The sequence below is a fragment of the Littorina saxatilis genome, linkage group LG8 (assembly GCF_037325665.1).
Source record: "Littorina saxatilis isolate snail1 linkage group LG8, US_GU_Lsax_2.0, whole genome shotgun sequence".
Taxonomy (NCBI): domain Eukaryota; kingdom Metazoa; phylum Mollusca; class Gastropoda; order Littorinimorpha; family Littorinidae; genus Littorina; species Littorina saxatilis.
Genome location: NC_090252.1, coordinates 36202442 through 36209444, shown reverse-complemented (window position 1 = coordinate 36209444; position 7003 = coordinate 36202442).

Genomic DNA, 7003 nt, shown 5'->3' with positions numbered 1-7003 from the left:
AAAGCCCCTCCTGTTTTTGGAACCGCAGGAGCTTTCTAGTTTGCTGTTAGGTAGATTTTTGGTTCCTCTTTCCTGTCATGCTCTCTTTTTCTTCATGAATTCTTTTCTTTTTTCTGCCTTCTTGCTCATTCACCTGTATTTTTTCCAAAAATCTCTTCTCTTGCCGCTTGTCTCGCGATTCATGTATAGTTTAATCTGTTAGTGTTCTGATGTAAGTCCAGCAGTAGATAGGTTAAGCCTATTTTAACATACTGGAAACTGGTAATCTTCCAGTAGGTATTAATTTAGTTTTACTAAAGCCTGCTGGGACACAAGTAATGGGTTAGTGCATTTGTAAACAGGAATCGCTTGACAAGTGGCCCCCTTCATCCCCCCTTCCTCGTCCTGATATGGCTCTGCGTAGTCGGCTGGACGTTAAGCAACAAATAAACAAACAAACAAACCTTTGTTAAACTTCTTTTTATAATTGTTATTAACTATGATGTAATTTGATTTTCACAATTACATTTCATCTGTGATTTTCTTGCAAAGAGGTTCACATCCATTGCAGTGGAAAGCTTGGTTGAATTACAATTGCATGCCATATATTTGTCTTTAGTCAACATGTTTTTAAAACAATATTAGCTGTCTATCTGCAAGATAGACCATTTTTGCCCTACCCCTCCCCCACCCCCACCCCCCCCCACCCCTACAGTTGTATCAAAACTTTTTTTATATACTTAGCAATTGTCCTTAATAAGGGCAATTTTGATAACTATAAAATCCGGTTTTCATTTCTGTTTGCATGTTGCTGCAATAATTCCAAGCGTCATTTTTCAAAAGACTCATGTAATCTTCATTTTTTATTGGCATCATGTGAAAGTCAGATGTCATTGTAAATAGCTGGTGCAAGAAGTTTACAACTAAAACAGTGTTTGTAAAGTGCTTCCGGGAACTGTAAGAATCTCAATAGTTGTTGAACACTGTCAAGTGTACATTTTGTTATGAGATGAAATGTTGTTTTTATAACATACCAATGCATGGTTTACATCAATGAGATCAACATAAAGATGTCATCTTGGATTGTTTGTGTAAGTCGTTTCTCGCGGTTTTGATTTGTGTGTGTTACAGACTAAGTAAATCATCCTCCATGAGAAATGATCTCTTAAATACGATTGGCAATGCATGATTTAACTTTTTGTTGATCTTTTTGATCCTACCAAGAACGAATATAAACCCTATTTCATAATACAAATTATCAGTTTTGTTTTCCTTTTTTTGAAAAGCTGATTAAAACTGGTTACGCCACAATCACACGACGACGTTAACAAGTTCATCTCAATGTCGGACAACAGCACAAAGAACGTATACGTTCACAATCATAGGTTATTCAAAGCTGGATTTCAGAGTTCTCTTAAATGTAGGTGAATAATCTAATGGAAAGCAAGACGGGTATAGTATGCTATTATGCTGCTGATATCAACCTTTATTTCGGTTAAATGTTAAGGCTTTCAAAAAGAGTGTGTGTGCTTACATATAATGTTTTGTATATTTAGTATTATAACTGTCACCACAGCACGATCAGCCTGCCACAAGTGCAAGTGGCTGATATGACCTAGACACGCATACAACTGGTTATCTCTTATAAAGTCAGGGTAACACCCGGGAACATGCTCCTAATGGTTTTGCCGTGAGATCGTAAAACTTACATTTCTCTCAGTATTATAACCGAGTTGTACAAATAACAAACAAGGATTAAAACTGATCATCCTTATAGTCAGTATTCAGGAAAATAGCCTTGCTACTTTGTGGAGATTTTGGGATTGATAACAGGTCAACTTGTTGTCGAACAGAGTGTCTTTTGACTCCAAAACACCTTTATAACTTTTTCTGATGCAAAAGTGTACTGCGTTGACGCAACACCCCCCTCCCAGTTCAATCGATTCATAAGCATTTAAATACATACATACTAGGATACATAATCGATACACAATCCCGTCGCGATATAACCTTGCATGGTTGAAAACCACGTTAAACACCAAATAAAGTAAGATACACAATCGATTCATAAGCATTTAAATACATACATACTAGGAAGTTTGATAAGAGTTGTAAATATATTAAACATGCTCTTGATGTGATCAATTTATTTGTAAAAACCCAAATTAGTGTATCTAGTGTCATCTGTAAATTACGTACAAGTGAGATTTAATCGTTATGCACTTAGGTTCTTGCTAAAATAGCTATATTTACATTATCTTTTAGATTAATTTCAAGTGTTATTCCCAAGTGTAAAATAGTATACAGTTTGATATTTGTGTACTTTTATCATACTCAGAAGTACCATTTCTTGTGTACACCATTTTGTAAATAGATCTGTCCTGATTTTACAAGGGCATTTTGCCATGGGATACGTGTCCGAAATCCGGAGCCTGCTGCTCTCTGTGCAGAGTGGGAATCAGCGTTGTCACTGAATTAACCATGTAACTAATATATATTTCTAACTCTGGAGTTAATTGAGGAAAAGACCCCCTCTCTTCCCTCAGGGTGCTGATTTTGTTGGTGCGTGTCTTATGGAATGGTGGCTATTGTGGCCATAGCCAATTGGAAGGATGGCCATTTCACATAGGCCTAATCTGTGATATGTGCACGATAGTTTACATGGAAAAGAAACAGGGCTCCCCTTAGAGCGCATCCCTGCGTCCTATACGCACTAGAAGCTGAAAACATGTACTAAAAATGTATGGAGGGAGTCCCGGGACGCTCTAGACTTTAAAAGAACGGGTTCTGGATTAATGTCATGTTCGCCTAAAATATTCAAAGGAAGAATATCTTTCACAGTACACAATACGTGACCACAATGTTTTATAAGGACCCCTTAGGACCCTCTAACGTTCTGCTGTGGGGGTCCATGGACCCTCTAAAAATTAAAAGTGGGGGTCCCGGGACGCACTAGGAGGGGCGTGCGTGGGGAGCCCTGAGAAAGTTCCTTGAATGATGTGATTCGTGTCCTGGTATAAATGCTTTACTTATTTGTATGATCATGTTTAGTTTTTATCTTCTTTTGTCTATATTCAAGCATGTATTCAAGAACTAGGTAACTGCTTCAATGAAGGCTATACTCGTTGCTTTAAAACAATCACTCGACGGTTTTTTATTTGCTTGTTCTTGATTATCTTTGTCTTCCATTCTTTACAATTAGTATTGTATGTAAACGCGTTTTGAATATGCATTCCCACCAACCGCCAAACCACAACATTTGAGCCTGTTGACACACATGTACAGGGCCGCTTCATGAATCAAACCAGACCTTTTGTGCCATGGCATTTGAAATCGAAGAAGAAGAAGAAATCGCAGAGTTATATTTTCTCAAGCTGTCAAAGTTGTATACATGCTTGAATTCGTTTTCCTTGTGCTGACAAGGTTACATTTTGTTTATACAGAATCTAGAACTTTTAGGGCGTGTTAAGGGCAAATATGACAAAGTTAAGATACTTCCATGTGCTTTGTACAGTTGCACTCCTTCATGTAAGCGATCATGTTCACCACCACAGATATGTTCAGGAAGTTGCAAGGGATAGGAGCATCTATCAAGTTAAACATAAGTCAACAATCAACAGCCTGGCTGTTTCTTGTGCAGCGTAGGACTCAGTTTTGTATTGTTTTGTTATATCGATTTTGTAAGTGACATCTATGTCAGTCGGCTAAATAAGTTCACCAAAAACATTCCGCTCTGTACAGAATGAAGCCACGCTGTTGATTTTTGGTATATGTCCAAGTGAAAGAATGTTTTGGTTCTGATTGAAAGATCTGTGACAGGACATGTTCGTGTATGGGTGCAGGACGGTATTTTGGAATTCTGTACAACAAATCGGCAAGCTGTCTGAAAATGACATTGGCAAATTAGGACCGTTCCTATTGGCAGCTCTTCTTGATTCAGACTTATGAACCTTGTAGAATATATTTGTATACCTCTTACGCTTTTTTTTTGTTTGTTAAAGATAAATAATATAATTGGGTTTCCGATTGTTATTATATGGCAAAACCTAACATTGCAAAGTATAGTTTTGATACGCTTTTGCTTTTTTAATAAAAAGAAGAAAAAATCCAAGCAGTGTTCATTTGTATTTTGTATATTGTACCTCAACTCTCTCTCTGTCTGTCTGTGTGTCTCTGTCTCTCTCTCCTTCTCTCTTAAGTCTCTATTTCCTCTCTCTCTCTCTCTCTCTCTCTCTCTCTCTCTCTCTCTCTCTCTCTCTCTCTCTCTCTCTCTCTCGTTGTTTTTTCTCTACCTTTTTTTCTACGTTAATATCCGTGTAAATATGTGATTAGATTAGTCCCCTCTCTGGGCGAGGGCTGGTTGAAAAAAGCTCGTTGTATTGCTTATGCCACAACCCTCGAAAAATAAAATTTGATTTGATTTGATTTGATCTCTCTCTCTCTCTCTCTCTCTCTCTCTCTCTCTCTCTCTCTCTCTCTCTCTCTCTCTCTCTCTCTCTCTCTCTCTCTCTTTCTCTCTCTCTCTCTCTCGCTCTCTCTCTCTCTCTCGCTCTCTCTCTCTCTCTCTCTCTCTCTCTCTCTCTCTCTCTCTCTCTCTCTCTCTCTCTCTCTCAGTTATTATGACGAAGACAAATTGGCTGTGCCACATGCAAATCTGCATACTTCATAATATCGTAAATAAATACTAGTTATGCAAAATGTCAACAATCTCAAGAACACTAAAACCGCAGAGAATATGTAATGAGACGAAAATCAAGGGATTGATCTCCTCAGACTGAACAAAAAAACTCAAGAAATCAGGAAAACTCTTTCAGGGTATAGCAATTAATTATTGATCCGAACAAATACATTTTCCTCCAAGGAAAGTAGAACTTGACGAAAACTTCCTGTTTGAACTTGCTTCAGTGAAAAACAACATTAGGCACCTCCTTGCATTTACAACAACAAGTGACAATGGCGCGTACGAGTTAGGGGAATGTATTGCACATCTTAAACACGAAGCAGGATAAACGTGGCTTGGCAATGCAGATCACATACGAGTAGACCCGGGCCGCAGCATGTCATGTCACCAGAGACACAGTTGACCTGGCACCCCTGGAAATCTGCCGTATGACAAGTGATAAGGCAAAGCTAGATTACATTTCTTAATATATAAGGTTGAGGGGTTGGTAAAAACGTTGAGAGATACACGCAAGGTACACCACGACATAACCGCTGGCAACTCAAAACAAAAATCAAGAAACTATTAGACAGACCATTACAAATTCATGTTGTTTGTGGGGCGCTATTGTCAGCAATAGACTATTCATTGACCGTTACGAAACAAGCTTCTTCTTTTTATATTTAGTCAAGTTTTGACTAAATATTTTAACATCGAGGGGGAATCGAAACGAGGGTATGGTGTATGTGTGTCTGTCTGTCTGTCTGTCTGTGCGTGTGTGTGTGTGTGTGTGTGTGTGTAGAGCGATTCAGACTAAACTACTGGACCGATCTTTATGAAATTTGACATGAGAGTTCCTGGGTATGAAATCCCCGAACGTTTTTTTCATTTTTTTGATAAATGTCTTTGATGACGTCATATCCGGCTTTTCGTGAAAGTTGAGGCGGCACTGTCACGCCCTCATTTTTCAACCAAATTGGTTGAAATTTTGGTCAAGTAATCTTCGACGAAGCCCGGGGTTCGGTATTGCATTTCAGCTTGGTGGCTTAAAAATTAATTAATGACTTTGGTCATTAAAAATCTGAAAATTGTAAAAAAAATTAAAAATGTATAAAACGATCCAAATTTACGTTTATCTTATTCTCCATCATTTGCTGATTCCAAAAACATATAAATATGTTATATTCGGATTAAAAACAAGCTCTGAAAATTAAATATATAAAAATTATTATCAAAATTTTTTTTTCGAAATCGTTTTAAAAACACTTTCATCTTATTCCTTGTCGGTTCCTGATTCCAAAAACATATAGATATGATATGTTTGGATTAAAAACACGCTCAGAAAGTTAAAACGAAGAGAGGTACAGAAAAGCGTGCTATCCTTCTCAGCGCAACGAATATCCCGCTCTTCTTGTCAATTCCACGGGCACTGCCTTTGCCACGGGCGGTGGAGTGACGATGCTACGAGTATACGGTCTTGCTGCGTTGCGTTGCGTTCAGTTTCATTCTGTGAGCCTCAGCTACTTGACTAAATATTGTATTTTCGCCTTACGCGACTTGTTAAATTGAATTCTCAAAATAGATCTTGTATTGTGTACTAAATTCAAAGCGAGTAGTTGTTTCCACGCAGTTCCAAACAGATCTTTACAAATTAAAACAATATGGTCTCTTTGGCTCTACACAGTCATGCAGGCATATATATTTCTTTCCTCTAAGAATGTTTAACCCCAGAAACTGAACTTGCACTGCGTATTACATGATAAACCTCCCTACTTTAGTCTCTCTGTCTATGTCTCCATTTCGCTGTCTGTCTGTCTGTCTGTCTATCTGTCTCTGTCTCTGTCTATCTCTGTCTGTCTGTCTGTCTGTCTCTCTCTCTGTCTCTGTCTGTCTCTCTCTTTCTCTCTCTCTCTCTCTCTCTCTCTCTCTCTCTCTCTCTCTCTCTCTCTATCTCTCTATCTCACACACACACACATACGCACACATTCCCCCTCAGCCTTGCTGACGTGACAATCTCCGTCAATTTCGGTCCGCCTTACAGTATTGTGTAGGTTTTGCACGCTAGTCTAGTCACGCTGAGTTGGCCTTTACCATAGTTCTTGTCAGGGCTGACAGCACTTGTGCACCAACATTTCTTTGTAGGAGCGCAGAGCACCCGAATCTGATACGTTCTTAGCAACACACAATTGAGGCCAAACAAACCGCAATCTCCACACATAACCTGTTTTCGTTTTGTTTGGTTTTTGTTCAGCTCGTTGTGGTTTTGAAATTTAACTTGCGGCACCCCTGAGCCAACGGGGATCCAGGTGCCATTGTATTACAACGGTATGGTGTGATTCATAGGGCTGTGAGTTATTCAGCACG